The sequence below is a fragment of the Rhinoraja longicauda genome, chromosome 19, assembly GCF_053455715.1.
Source record: "Rhinoraja longicauda isolate Sanriku21f chromosome 19, sRhiLon1.1, whole genome shotgun sequence".
Lineage (NCBI taxonomy): Eukaryota > Metazoa > Chordata > Chondrichthyes > Rajiformes > Arhynchobatidae > Rhinoraja > Rhinoraja longicauda.
The window spans coordinates 6,079,631-6,095,233 of record NC_135971.1 but is presented as its reverse complement, the minus strand read 5'-3'; the positions used below and the strand labels follow the sequence as shown (position 1 = coordinate 6,095,233).

The 15,603-nt window shown below is 55.6% G+C and overlaps 1 protein-coding gene across 2 annotated transcripts in view; it reads right to left on the bottom strand.

Annotated features, from left to right (window-relative positions):
- LOC144603025 (nuclear factor 7, brain-like) overlaps window positions 1–15,603 on the bottom strand; it is a 424,775-nt gene that overhangs the window by 107,298 nt on the left and 301,874 nt on the right. The window contains exon 1 of one of the 2 annotated variants that reach the window (XM_078416154.1): window positions 4,377–4,496. The exons of the other annotated variant lie outside the window; for it this stretch is intronic. The gene's annotated coding sequence lies outside the window, so the exon portion shown is untranslated. Of the gene's footprint in view, window positions 1–4,376; window positions 4,497–15,603 lie in introns of those variants that run through there. 2 annotated transcript variants of the gene reach the window in all.

Genomic DNA, 15,603 nt, shown 5'->3' with positions numbered 1-15,603 from the left:
ATCTGGATGATGGTGTGGCAAATTGGATTTGTTAGTATGCAGATGATACTAAGATAGGTGGTGTAGTTAATAATGAAGTAGATTTTCAAAGTCTACAGAGAGACTTGGGCCTTTTGGAAGGGTGGGCTGAAAGATGGCGGATGGAGTTTAATGCTGATAAGTGTGAGGTGCTGCATTTTGGTAGGACAAATCAAAATAGGACGTACAGGGTAAATGGTAGGGAATTGAGGAATGCAGTGGAACAGAGGGATCTGGTGGAATCTCATGTGGATAGGGTGGTGAAGGCGGCGTTTGGTATGCTTGCCTTTATAAATCAGAGCATCGAATATAGAAGTTGGGATGTAATGTTAAAATTGTACAGGGCATTGGTGAGGCCGAATCTGGAGTATGGTGTGCAGTTCTGGTCGCCAAATTATAGGAAGGATGTCGACAAAATGGAGAGGGTACAGAGGAGATTTACTAGAATGTTGCCTGGGTTTCAGCACTTAAGCTACAGAGAGAGGTTGAACAGGTTGGGTCTTTATTCTTTGGAGCATAGAAGGTTGAGGCGGTACTTGATAGAGGTTTTTTAAATTTTAAGAGGGACGGACAGAGTTGACGTGGGTAGGCTTTTCCCTTTGAGAGTGGGGAAGATTCCAACAAGGGGACATAACTTCAGAATTAAGGGACAAAAGTTTAGGGGTAACATGAGGGGTAACTTCTTTACTCAGAGGGTGGTGGCTGTATTGAATGAGCTTCCGGTGGAAGTGGTGGAGGCAGGCTCGATTTTATTATTTAAGAGTAAATTGTATAGGTATATGGATGGGAGGGGATTGGAGGGTTATGGTCTGAGAGCAGGTAGATGAGACTAGGTCAGAGAAAGTGGTCGGCGTGGACTGGTAGGGCCGAACAGGCCTGTTTCCGTGCTGTAGTTGTTATATGGTTATATGGTTCTCCCCATAACCCCTGACACCCGCACTGACCAACAATTTATCTATCTCTGCCTTAAAAATATCCAATAGACAATAGGTGCAGGAGGAGGCCATTCGGCCCTTCGAGCCAGCACCGCCATTCAATGTGATCATGGCTGATCATTCTCAATCAGTACCCCGTTCCTGCCTTCTCCCCATACCCCCTGACTCCGCTATCCTTAAGAGCTCTATCCAGCTCTCTCTTGAATGCATTCAGAGAATTGGCCTCCACTGCCTTCTGAGGCAGAGAATTCCACAGATTCACAACTCTCTGACTGAAAAAGTTGTTCCTCATCTCAGTTCTAAGTGTCCTACCCCATATTCTTAAACTGTGGCCCCTTGTTCTGGACTCCCCCAACATTAGGAACATGTTTCCTGCCTCTAACCTGTCCAACCCCTTAATAATCTTATACGTTTCGATAAGATCTCCTCTCATCCTTCTAAATTCCAGTGTATACAAGCCTAGTCGCTCCAGTCTTTCAACATATGATAGTCCCGCCATTCCGGGAATTAACCGAGTAAACCTACGCTGCATGCCCCCAATAGCAAGAATATCCTTCCTCAAATTTGAAGACCAAATTTGGAGACCAAGTCCACTGACCTGTGGCCTCCACAGCTGTCTGTGGAAAGAATCCCCCAGATTCTTTGCATCCCACACATCAGTTATTAAAGATGTGATAGCATCACATTTGGAAAGTGGTGAAATCATCGGACAAAGTCAGCATGTATTTACAAAAGGCAAATCATGTCTAACGAATCTTATAGAATTTTTCGAGGATGTAACTAGTAGAGTGGATAAGGGAGAACCAGTCGATGTGTTGTATCTGGACTTTCAGAAGGCCTTCGACAAGTTCCCACATAGGAGATTGGTGTACAAACTTAAAGCACACGGTATTGAGGGTTCAGTGCTGAGGTGGATAGAGAATAGGTTGGCGGACAGGAAGCAAAGAGTAGGAATAAACGGGTCCTTTTCGGGAATGGCAGGCAGTGACTAGTGGGGTACCGCAAGGCTCAGTGCTGGGACCCCAGTTATTTACAGTGTATATTAATGATTTGGACGAGGGAATTGAATGCAACATCTCTAAGTTTGCGGATGACACAAAGCTGGGTGGCAGTGTTAGCTGCGAGGAGGATGCTAGGAGGCTGCAGAGTGACTTGGATAGATTAGGCGAGTGGGCAAATGCATGGCAGATGCAATATAATGTGGATAAATGTGAGGTTATCCACTTTGGCGGCAAGAACAGGAAAGCAGAGTATTACCTGAATGGTGACCGATTAGGAAAAGGGGAGATGCAACGTGACCTGGGTGTCGTGGTGCACCAGTCATTGAAAGCAAGTGTGCAGGTGCAACAGGCAGTGAAGAAAGTGAATGGTATGTTGGCATTCATAGCAAGAGGATTTGAGTTTAGGAGCAGGGAGGTTCTACTGCAGTTGTACAGGGCCTTGGTGAGACCGCACCTGGAGTATTGTGTGCAGTTTTAGTCTCCTAATCTGAGGAAAGACGTTCTTGCCTTAGAGGGAGAACAGAGAAGGTTCACCAGATTGATCCCTGGGATGGCGGGACTTTCATATGAAGAAAGACTGGATAGACTAGGCTTGTACTCGCTGGAATTTAGAAGACTGAGGGGGGATCTTATAGAAACATATAAAATTCTTAAGGGGTTGGAGAGGCTAGATGCGGGAAGATTGTTCCCGATGTTGGGGGAGTCCAGAACCAGGGGTCACAGCTTAAGGATAAGGGGGTAGTCTTTTAGGACCGAAATGAGAAAACATTTCTTCACACAGAGAGTGGTGAATCTGTGGAATTCTCTGCCACAGAAGGTAGTTGAGGCCAGTTCATTGGCTATATTTAAGAGGGAGTTAGATGTGGCCCTTGTGGCTAAAGGGATCAGGGGGTATGGAGAGAAGGCAGGTACAGGTTACTGAGCTGGATGATCAGCCATGATCATATTGAATGGCGGTGCAGGCTCGAAGGGCCGAATGGCCTACTCCTGCACCTATTTTCTATGTTTCTATTCACCACCCTCTGACTAAATAAATTCCTCCTCATCTCCTTCCTGACGGAACGTCCTTTAATTCTGAGGCTGTGCCCTCTGGTCCTAGACTCTCCCACTGGTGGAAACATCCTCTCCACATCTACCCTATCCGGGTCTTTCAGTATTCGGTAGGTTTCAATGAGGTCCCCCCTCATTCTTCTAAACTCCACCGAGTACAGTGAAAATTGCTGACAATATTCCAAATGGGGCCTGACCAGTGCCTTATAGAGCCTCAGAATAACACCCCCTGTTTTTGTACACAAGCCCTCTTGAAATAAATGCTAGCATTGAGTTTGCTTTCTTTACTACCGACACTATTCCCTCCAAACCTCTCAAGACCGACAGGCTTGTAGGTTAATTGGCTTCTGTAAAATTAGAGATTATCCCTTGTGTGTGTGAAGGGTAGCGTTAGTGCGGCCTGATCGCTGGTCGCTGCGTACCCGGTGGGCCGAAGGGCCTGTTTCTGCGCCGTATCACTAAGCTAAATGACATTTTCACTGATGAATGTAGACACAAAATGCTGGGCTAACTCAGCGGGTCAGGCAGCATCTGTGGAGAACATGGATATGTGACGTTTCACATAGTGCTGGAGTAACTCAACGGGTCGGGCAGCATCTGTGGAGAACATGGATAGGTGACGTTTCACATAGTGCTGGAGTAACTCAGCGGGTCAGGCAGCATCTGTGGAGAACATGGATAGGTGACGTTTCACAGAGTGCTGGAGTAACTCAGCGGGTCAGGCAGCATCTCGGGAGAGAAGGAATGGGTGACATTTCGGGTTCTTCAGAGAAGGATCTCGACCCGAAAAGTCACCCATTCCTTCTCTCCACAGATGCGGCCCGACCCGCTGAGTTACCCCAGTACAGTGTTTGACTGACAATTGACCACTCCCAACTCCGTGGACAGCAGCTTTCGTTCTCTCTCTCTCTCTCTCTCCTTCTCTACCCCCTCTCCCCATATCTCTCTCTCCCCCATCTCTCTCTCCCTCCCTCCATCCCCCCCTCTCCCTCCATCTCTCCCCCTCCCTCCCCCTCCATCCCCGCCTCTCCTTCCCTCCCCCCTCTCTCCCCATCTACCCCTCTCCCTCCATCTCTCCCCCTCCCTCCCCCTCTCCCCCCTCTCCCTCCCTCCCCCATCTACCCCTCTCCCTTTCTCCCCATCTCTCCCTTTCTCCCCCATCTCTCTCTTTCTCCCCCATCTCTCCCCATCTCTCTCACTCTCCCCATCTCTCTCTCCCATCACATCTCTCTCTCCCCATCTGTCTCTCCATATCTCTCTCTCCCCATCTTTCTCCCTCCATCTCTCTCCCCCCCCATCTCTCTCCGCCCCATCTCTCTCTCCACATCTCTCTCTCCCCCATCTATCTCTCTCTCTCTCCCCATGTCTCTACCTGCCAGCAGGTACAGCAGATGCACGGCCGTGCAGAGAGAGCGCCGCATCCTGGCGGTGTCCCGGTCCCGGTCCCGTCTGGCGACCCACTCTAGGCTGTGGAGAAACTCCCTGGTGCAGCGGGATAGAGAAAAGGGAAAATGGAGATACTGACTGGGACTGAGGGACTGACGCAGCTCAACCCCCCCCCCCCCCCCTCCGGCTCTCCCCCCCCCCTCCGGCTCTCCCCCCCCCCCGGCTCTCCAGCCCCCCCCCGGCTCACCAGCCCCCCCCCCCGGCTCTCCAGCCCCCCCCGGCTCTCCCCCCCCCCCGGCTCTCCCCCCCCCCTCCGGCTCTCCCCCCCCCCTCCGGCTCTCCCCCCCCCCCGGTTCTCCAGCCCCCCCCGGCTCTCCAGCCCCCCCCGGCTCTCCCCTCCCCCCCGGCTCTCCCCCCCCCCCGGCTCTCCAGCCCCCCCCGGCTCACCAGCCCCCCCCCCGGCTCTCCAGCCCCCCCCGGCTCTCCAGCCCCCCCCGGCTCACCAGCCCCCCCCCCCGGCTCTCCCCCCCCCCCGGCTCTCCAGCCCCCCCCGGCTCACCAGCCCCCCCCGGCTCTCCCCCCCCCCCGGCTCTCCAGCCCCCCCCGGCTCACCAGCCCCCCCCCCCCCGGCTCTCCAGCCCCCCCCGGCTCTCCAGCCCCCCCCGGCTCTCCCCCCCCCCCGGCTCTCCCCCCCCCCCGGCTCTCCAGCCCCCCCCGGCTCACCAGCCCCCCCCCCCGGCTCTCCCCTCCCCCCCCCGGCTCTCCAGCCCCCCCCCCCCCCCCCCCGGCTCTCCCGGTCCTCCCCGGCTCCGGTGCGCGCACGCGTACATTCCGCATGACGCAGCGGCGGCCGCCCAGAGGCGCGCACGCGCACTTCGCCGAGCCGCCATCACGCAGCGGGTCCGGGGCGGGACGGGGCCGCGGGGGCGGGGCCAGGGGCGGAGTGGAGGATGGCGGGCGGGCGGGGCCAGGGGCGGAGGGCGGGGCGGGGGATGGGGGCGGGGCCAGGGGCGGAGGGCGGGGCCAGGGGCGGAGGGCGGGGCGGGGCCGGGGACTGAAGAGTGGGCGACGTCTGATCGTCGTTCACGGGGAATTATCATCGGATAAACGACCTATTATATTGAATTGTGGACGTGTGTTATTTGTTTAAACGTTCAGTAACGGCTTAAATGGTCGCTCGCTGGAGGCGACAATAGACAATAGTTGCAGGAGGAGGCCATTCGGCCCTTCGAGCCTGTACGCACCGCCATTCAATATGATCATGGCTGATCATTCTCAATCAGTACACAGAACGATGAACCACCAATGGCCTTGATTACATCAGGCCCAGGCTTACATGACAGGCAGCAGTGTTAAACAAATCTGTTTTATTATGTACAAAGTGCATTTTACAAAATCATCACAAGCTGCACAAAAATGTGCAGAACAAACATCCACTGGATCAGTGACCAGACTTTGTATAAATTACAGGTTCCCAAAGAGCAACAATAGTCAATAAGTTGCAGGAGGAGGCCATTCGGCCCTTCGAGCCAGCACCGCCATTCAATATGATCATGGCTGATCATCCACAGTCAGTACCCCGTTCCTGCCTTCTCCCCAGACCCCCCGACAGCACGGACAAAGTGTGAACTGTTCCATGTTCCACAAGGATCTTGTCGTAAACTTTGGGATCTGGGACCATGGACACATCTGGTCACATCTGCCACAGAGACGGCGCAGCAGCAAACCCGTTCCCCGACACCCAGAGACGGGGTGCTCTGTCACCCCCCGCGTACAGTGGTCCCCACTCTGCAACTCTCCCGGTCCCACACAGCCCCGCTCCTCATCCCTGCGAGAGAGAGGGTGGGGGGGGGGGAGAGGGAGAGAGGGGGGGAGAGAGAGAGGGGGAGGGAGAGAGATGGGGAGGTAGAGAGAGGGGGAGGGAGAGAGAGAGAGAGGGGGAGAGAGAATGAGTCCTGTGTTAGTGACTGGGCATCGCGGCCCATCCATCCCGTTCACTGCCGGGGCAGCGTCACCCCACAATGTTAGACGGGAGAGAGGGGACAGGGAGAGGGGGGGGGGACAAAGAGGGAGGAGGGGGGAACAGATAGGGGGGGAGGAGACGGAGAGAGGGGGCACAGGAAGGGAGACGGAGAGGGGGAACAGGACGGAGAGTGATAGGGGACGGGACGGAGAGGGTGGGAAGGGGGATAGAGAGGGGGGAGGGGGGAACAGATAGGGGGGAGGAGACAGAGAGAGGGGGAAGGGAAGGGAGACAGAGGGGGGACAGAGATGGGGGGAGGGGCGGTGAGGGGGGAGGGTCGCGGACTTTTTTTTTTTTATCAAAAAATACTTTATTCAAGTTATAAATATCATTTACAAATCATCATTTTTAAAACAAACCCATCCGACATTCCCGGAGGTTACATATTCAATACAGGCATTTACTTAGACCTTTACATACATTTACATACATATCCCTTATTTGGAGGGGCGTCTCTCTCCACCACACCCTGCCCCCCATGTCCAGCAGCGGAAGGACCCTAGACTGTGGTCCTCCCCCACAGGGCCTTGGCGTTGGCTGCACCGAGCTTCAGAGCGTCCCTCAGCACGTACTCCTGCAGTCTGCAGTGGGCCAGTCGGCAACATTCCTTGACGGACAGCTCGCTCCGCTGGGAGGTCAACAAGGATCGGGCAGACCAAAGGGCGTCTTTCACCGAGTTGATGACCTTCCAGCCGCACTCGATGTCAGTCTCGGAATGCGTCCCTGGGAACAGTCCGTAGAGCACAGAGTCCTCTGTGACGGAGCTGCTCGGAATGAATCGTGACAGGGACCCCTGCAGACCTCTCCAGACTCTCCTGGCAAATCCACACTCTTTGAAGAGGTGGGCCACCGTTTCCTCTCCGTAGCAGCCGTCCCGAGGGCAGCGTGCGCTGGTAGTGAGGTTCCGGCGGTGCAGGAAGGATCTGACTGGGAGGGCTCCCCTCACCGCCAGCCAAGCCAGGTCTTGGTGCTTGTTGGTGAGTTCAGACGATGAGGCATTTTGCCAGACAAGCTGGGCTGTCTGTTCTGGGAACCACGCCACAGGATCCATGGAGTCATTCCCCTGCAGTGCCTGCAGGACGTTCCGTGCTGACCACTGCCCGATGGACTTGTGGTCAAAGGTGTTGGTCCGGAAGAACCTGTCCACAAACGACAGATGGTTCGGCAATGTCCAGCTGACTGGCACATTGCGTGGCATCTGCGCCAGGCCCATCCTTCGCAACACCGGGGACAGGTAGAACCTCAGCAGGTAGTGGCATTTGGTGCCCACGTGCCTTGGCTCTATGCTCCGCCTGATGCAGCCACACACGAAAGTGGCCATCAGAATGAGGGCGACGTTGGGCACGTCTTTACCCCCGTTGTCTGCCGACTTGTGCATTGTGGCTCGTCGCACCCGGTCCATCGCCGACCCCCAGATGAAGCGGAAGACGGCCCGGGTGATCCCCGTGGCGTAGGAGGGAGGGACGGGCCACACTTGCGCCAAGTACAGCAGCCCCGAGAGCACCTCACACCTGATGACCAGGTTTTTCCCCGTGATGGAGAGGGAGCGCTGCTTCCACAGCTCCAGCTTCTTCCCCACCTTGGCCATCCACTCCAGCCAATTTTTGTTACATGCCCCAGCCTTCCCGAACCAGATCCCCAGCACCTTCAGGAAGTCAGGCTTGATGGTGAAGGGGATGGAAGATCGGTCGGGCCAGTTGCCAAAGAGCATGGCCTCGCTCTTCCTGCGGTTTACCCTGGCCCCCGTGGCCAACTCAAACTGGTCGCAGACGCTGATCAGTCTGCGGACCGACCCTGGATCCGAGCAGAAGACGGCGACATCGTCCATGTACAGGGAGGCCTTGACCTGAGTGCCCCCACTGCCTGGCAGTGTCACTCCTCTTATGCTCGCATCCTTCCTGATGGATTCGGCAAAGGGTTCAATGCAACAGACAAACAAGACAGGGGAAAGAGGGCAACCCTGCCTGACTCCAGACCTGACGGGGAAGCTGTCTGATTCCCACCCATTAATTTGGACTGCACTACAGATATCAGAGTAGAGCAGTTGGATCCACTTCCTGATTCCCTCCCCAAAGCCCATTTTGGAGAGCACGTCCCTCATGTACGTGTGCGATATCCTGTCGAAGGCCTTCTCCTGGTCCAAGCTGACCAGGCAGGCATCCACCCGTCTGTCCTGCACGTAGGCAATGGTATCTCTCAGCAGCACCAGGCTGTCTGAGATTTTCCTGCCAGGTACAGCACAGGTTTGGTCCGGGTGGATCACCTGTCCCAGAGCAGACTTGACCCGGTTGGCGATGGCCTTAGACAGGATCTTGTAGTCTACATTCAACAATGTGATGGGTCTCCAATTCCTTAAGTCATTCATCTCCCCCTTCTGCTTGTAGATCAGGGTGATGTTGCCCTTCCTCATAGAGTCTGACATGCTGCCTGCTAGGAGTATATCGTTGTACACTTCCAGCAGGTCCGGGCCCACCCAGTCCCACAGAGCCGAGTACAACTCTGCCGGTAAGCCATCGCCTCCGGGAGTTTTACTCGAGTCAAAGGAACGGATGGAGCCAGTCAGCTCCTCCAGGGTCAGTGGTTGGTCCAGACTCTCCCGCTTGCTGTCGTCCAAGACTTCCGTGATGGAGGACAGGAAGTTCTGGGAGTCGCGGACAGTGAGGGGAGAGGGGGGGTGAGGGGGACACTTACGGCACGGTGTGGGGGTTGCTGCAGAGATACGATGCCCAGACTCCCAGTACGGCTACGGCGAGGAGGATCACGGTGAACAGGATCGCCCAACGACTCCTGGACCCTGGAGGAGACAGAGCCACACAGTGGTGAACCTGGAGATACGTTTATAGACAATAATAATAATAATAATAATAAGCATTTATTTTATATAGCGCCTTATCGGGAGCTCAAAGCGCTTTACAAGAACAATCATAACATAAAAACAAACAGACAAACTATCCTAACGGAGAAGCGGCGAATAAACAGCGCCAGCGTCCTCTCACGTCAGGGTCCGGCAGTAGACAACAAAAAGCACAGGACACACAGATACAATTTTTACACAAACAGCCATCACAGTGATTGCTCCAGGCACACCCTCACTGTGATGGAAGGCAAAGAAAAGTCTTATCTCCTTCTCATTCTTCTCCCGTGGTGCCACGAGGTGATCGAGGCTCCCAACTTTTTGAAGCCCCCACCGGGCGATGGAAAGTCCCAGGGCCGCGCCGAGCAGGCCAATGAAAGTCCTGAGCCCCCACCGGGCAATGGAAAGTCCCAGGGCCGAGCCGAGCAGGCCGATAAAAGTCCTGAGCCCCCACCGGGCGATGGAAAGTGCCGCGGCCAGGCCAGGCCAGGCCACGCACAATAGGTGCAGGAAGAGGCCATTCGGCCCTTCAAGCCAGCAACGCCATTCAAAGTGATCATGGCTGATCATCCACAATCAGTACCCCGTTCCTGCCTTCTCCCCATACCCCCTGACTCCACTATCCTTAAGAGCTCTATCCAGCTCTCTCTTGAATACGTTCAGAGAATTGGCCTCCACTGCCTTCTGAGGCAGAGAATTCCACAGATTCACAACTCTCTGAGTGAAAATGTTTTTCCTCATCTCCATTCTAAATGGCCTACCCCTTATTCTTAAACTGTGGCCCCTTGTTCTGGACTCCCCCAACATTGGGAACATGTTTCCTGCCTCTAACGTGTCCAACCCCTTAATAATCTTATATTTTTCGATAAGATCCCCTCTCATCCTTCTAAATTCCAGTGTATACAAGCCTAGCCGCTCCAGTCTTTAAACATATGACAGTCCCGCCATTCCGGGAATTAACCTAGTAAACCTACGCTGCACGCCTTCAACAGCAAGAATACCCTTCCTCTAATTTGGAGACCAAAACTGCACACAGTACTACAGGTGCGGTCTCACTAGGGCCGTGTACAACTGCAGAAGGACCTCTTTGCTCCTATACTCAACTCCTCTTGTTATGAAGGCCAACATTCCATTGGCTTTCTTCACTGCCTGCCGTACCTGCATGCTTCCTTTCAGTGACTGATGCACTAGGACACCCAGATCTCATTGTACTTCCCCTTTTCCTAACTTGATACCATTTAGATAATAATCTGCCTCCAAAGTGGATAACCTCACACTTATCCACATTAAACTGCATCTGCCATGTATCCGCCCACTCACACAACCTGTCCAAGTCACCCTGCAACCTCATAGCATCCTCCTCACAGCTCACACTACCACCCAGCTTTGTATCATCTGCAAATTTGCTAATGGTACTTTACACACACCTCGATCCGTGACCATATCACCCCCGTCCTTTATAAACTCCACTGGCGCCCCATCCCCCAGAGAATCTAGTACAAAATCCTCCTCATAACCTACAAAGCCCTCCATAACCTGGCCCCATCCTACCTGACCGACCTCCTCCACAGGCACACTCCCACCTGCACCCTCCACTCCCCAGACCCCCCGACAGCATGGACAAAGTGTGAACTGTTCCATGTTCCACAAGGATCTTGTCGTAAACTTTGGGATCTGGGACCATGGACACATCTGGTCACATCTGCCACAGAGACGGCGCAGCAGCAAACCCGTTCCCCGACACCCAGAGACGGGGTGCTCTGTCACCCCCCGCGTACAGTGGTCCCCACTCTGCAACTCTCCCGGTCCCACACAGCCCCGCTCCTCATCCCTGCGAGAGAGAGGGTGGGGGGGGGGGGGGAGAGAGAGAGAGGGGGGGGGGAGAGAGAGAGCGGGAGGGAGAGAGATGGGGAGGTAGAGAGAGGGGGAGGGAGAGAGAGAGAGAGGGAGAGGGAGAGAGAGGGGAGGGAGAGAGAGGGGGAGAGGGGGAGAGGGGGAGGGAGAGAGAGAGAGAGGGGGAGAGAGAATGAGTCCTGTGTTAGTGACTGGGCATCGCGGCCCATCCATCCCGTTCACTGCCGGGGCAGCGTCACCCCACAATGTTAGACGGGAGAGAGGGGACAGGGAGAGGGGGGGGACAAAGATGGAGGAGGGGGGAACAGATAGGGGGGGAGGAGACGGAGAGAGGGGGCACGGGAAGGGAGACGGAGAGGGGGAACAGGACGGAGAGTGATAGGGGACGGGACGGAGAGGGTGGGAAAGGGGATAGAGAGGGAGGAGGGGGGAACAGATAGGGGGAGGAGACAGAGAGAGGGGGAAGGGAAGGGAGACAGAGGGGGGACAGAGATGGGGGGAGGGGCGGTGAGGGGGGAGGGTCGCGGACTTTTTTTTATTTTTATTTTTTTTAATCAAAAAATACTTTATTCAAGTAATAAATATAATTTACAAAACATCTTTTTTAAACAAACCCATCCGACATTTCCGGAGGTTACATATTCAATACAGGCATTTACTTAGACATTTACATACATTTACATACATATCCCTTATTTGGAGGGGCGTCTCTCTCCAGCACACCCTGCCCCCCATGTCCAGCAGCGGAAGGACCCTAGACTGTGGTCCTCCCCCACAGGGCCTTGGCGTTGGCTGCACCAAGCTTCAGAGCGTCCCTCAGCACGTACTCCTGCAGTCTGCAGTGGGCCAGTCGGCAACATTCCTTGACGGACAGCTCGCTCCGCTGGGAGGTCAACAAGGATCGGGCAGACCAAAGAGCGTCTTTCACCGAGTTGATGACCTTCCAGCAGCACTCGATGTCAGTCTCGGAATGCGTCCCTGGGAACAGTCCGTAGAGCACAGAGTCCTCTGTGACGGAGCTGCTCGGAATGAATCGTGACAGGGACCCCTGCAGACCTCTCCAGACTCTCCTGGCAAATCCACACTCTTTGAAGAGGTGGGCCACCGTCTCCTCTCCGTAGCAGCCGTCCCGAGGGCAGCGTGCGCTGGTAGTGAGGTTCCGGCGGTGCAGGAAGGATCTGACTGGGAGGGCTCCCCTCACCGCCAGCCAAGCCAGGTCTTGGTGCTTGTTGGTGAGTACTGGCGATGAGGCATTTTGCCAGACAAGCTGGGCTGTCTGTTCTGGGAACCACGCCACAGGATCCATGGAGTCATTCCCCTGCAGTGCCTGCAGGACGTTCCGTGCTGACCACTGCCCGATGGACTTGTGGTCAAAGGTGTTGGTCCGGAAGAACCTGTCCACAAACGACAGATGGTTCGGCAATGTCCAGCTGACTGGCACATTGCGTGGCATCTGCGCCAGGCCCATCCTTCGCAACACCGGGGACAGGTAGAACCTCAGCAGGTAGTGGCATTTGGTGCCCACGTGCCTTGGCTCTATGCTCCGCCTGATGCAGCCACACACAAAAGTGGCCATCAGAATGAGGGCGACGTTGGGCACGTCTTTACCCCCGTTGTCTGCCGACTTGTGCATTGTGGCTCATCGCACCCGGTCCATCGCCGACCCCCAGATGAAACGGAAGACGGCCCGGGTGATCCCCGTGGCGTAGGAGGGAGGGACGGGCCACACTTGCGCCAAGTACAGCAGCCCCGAGAGCACCTCACACCTGATGACCAGGTTTTTCCCCGTGATGGAGAGGGAGCGCTGCTTCCACAGCTCCAGCTTCTTCCCCACCTTGGCTATCCACTCCAGCCAATTTTTGTTACATGCCCCAGCCTTCCCGAACCAGATCCCCAGCACCTTCAGGAAGTCAGGCTTGATGGTGAAGGGGATGGAAGATCGGTCGGGCCAGTTGCCAAAGAGCATGGCCTCGCTCTTCCTGCGGTTTACCCTGGCCCCCGTGGCCAACTCAAACTGGTCGCAGACGCTGATCAGTCTGCGGACCGACCCTGGGTCCGAGCAGAAGACGGCGACATCGTCCATGTACAGGGAGGCCTTGACCTGAGTGCCCCCACTGCCTGGCAGTGTCACTCCTCTTATGCTCGCATCCTTCCTGATGGATTCGGCAAAGGGTTCAATGCAACAGACGAACAAGACAGGGGAAAGAGGGCAACCCTGCCTGACTCCAGACCTGACGGGGAAGCTGTCTGATTCCCACCCATTAATTTGGACTGCACTACAGATATCAGAGTAGAGCAGTTGTATCCACTTCCTGATTCCCTCCCCAAAGCCCATTTTGGAGAGCACGTCCCTCATGTACGTGTGCGATATCCTGTCGAAGGCCTTCTCCTGGTCCAAGCTGACCAGGCAGGCATCCACCCGTCTGTCCTGCACATAGGCAATGGTATCTCTCAGCAGCACCAGGCTGTCTGAGATTTTCCTGCCAGGTACAGCACAGGTTTGGTCCGGGTGGATCACCTGTCCCAGAGCAGACTTGACCCGGTTGGCGATGGCCTTAGACAGGATCTTGTAGTCTACATTCAACAATGTGATGGGTCTCCAATTCCTTAAGTCATTCATCTCCCCCTTCTGCTTGTAGATCAGGGTGATGTTGCCCTTCCTCATAGAGTCTGACATGCTGCCTGCTTGGAGTATATCGTTGTACACTTCCAGCAGGTCCGGGCCCACCCAGTCCCACAGAGCCGAGTACAACTCTGCCGGTAAGCCATCGCCTCCGGGAGTTTTACTCGAGTCAAAGGAACGGATGGAGCCAGTCAGCTCCTCCAGGGTCAGTGGTTGGTCCAGACTCTCCCGCTTGCTGTCGTCCAAGACTTCCGTGATGGAGGACAGGAAGTTCTGGGAGGCGGTGCTGTCTGTGGTCTTTACATCGTACAGATCCTTATAAAAGGATCTGCAGATCTTGAGCATGTCTGTCTGCGAGGATGTTACCGAGCCGTCCTCCTCCCTAAGGCTTTTGATCACAGAGCTCCCCCTGTGAACCTTATGGAAGAAGTAACGTGAGCACGTCTCATCCTGCTCAACATGGCGGACCCTGGACCGGAAGATGATCTTGGAGGATTCAGAGGTAAAGAGCCGAGCTTGCCGGCCCTTCAACTCTCTCAGTTCCTCCCTCACATCCACCCCTCTCCTCTGCAGAAGGAGTAGCTGCTGCAAATCTGTCTGGAGTTGACACAGTTCCCTCTTACCCTGTCTTTCTCTCTGAACACCTTTGGAGACGAAGAACTTCTTGATGTTCTCCTTTGTTGCCTCCCACCAGAGTGTCTGGGAGTCAAAGAGGGGCCTCACAGTTCTCCAACATGCGTAGTCCCTCTTTAGCTCCTTAACGTTCTCCGGGGTCAACAGCTCCACGTTTAGCTTCCACGTCCCTCTGCCCGCCTTCCGGTCCTCCTGTAGGTGACAGGTGGCCTGAAGGAGGCAGTGGTCAGAGAAGAACACCGGGGCGAGGTCGGTGTGTCTGACCGTGACGGCCCTCGATGTGAAGAGGAAGTCTATCCGGGACTGGGCTGAACCGTTTGGTCCTGACCAGGTGAACCGTGGCTGGACTCCGCCTGCAGGGTCACTGAAGGCGTCACGCAGCTTTGCATCTTTGACCGTTTCCACCAGGAGTTTGGAGGTGCCGTCCAGTCTGTGGTTGGCACTGCCGGATCGTCCAGCCGCATCGATGATGCAGTTGAAGTCACCGGCCAGAACGAGCGGTCTAGACGTGGCCAGCAGCGGTGGGAGCTGCTGGAGGATGGCCACCCGCTCGCTCCACCTGGGTGAGGCATACACATTTATCAGCCGGAGCGGAGAACCACGGTACATTACATCCACCACCAAGAGACGACCCCCCACCACCTCCCTTACCTCAGTGATGGTGAAGCCCCCTCCCCGCAGCAAGATCCCCAGACCGGACGCACGACAATCATTTCCCCCCGACCATACCGACAGTCCGTGGGGCCACCATCGCGACCACCTCCGATAGCAGCGAAGGTGTGGCAGCCCGCACTCCTGTAAAAAAGTCACATCCGCCTTTACCTTGGCCAGGTACTGCAAGGCGGATACACATCGCACAGTGCTCTTCACAGTGCGCACGTTTAAGGATGCCAGTTTCAGCTCCATTGTCCTATATTGTCCCAGGCGATCCTCCCGCATGCCAATCATCTGGCTCAGTTCCTGCACATTTTTGTCGCACAGGTAGTGGTACAGGTTGGTGGCTTCCTCAGCACAGGGTGTATTTTCTGGCGAAGCCACTGCGCTGCTCCCAGTGTCCTGGAGCTGGGGCCCATTGGCCACTGCACTGCTCCCGGTCTCCCGGAGCTGGGGCCCATTGGCCACTGCACTGCTCCCGGTCTCCCGGAGCTGGGGCCCATTGGCCATTGTGCCGCTCCCGGTCTCCCGGAGCAGGGGCCCATTGGCCGTTGTGCCGCTCACGGTCTCCC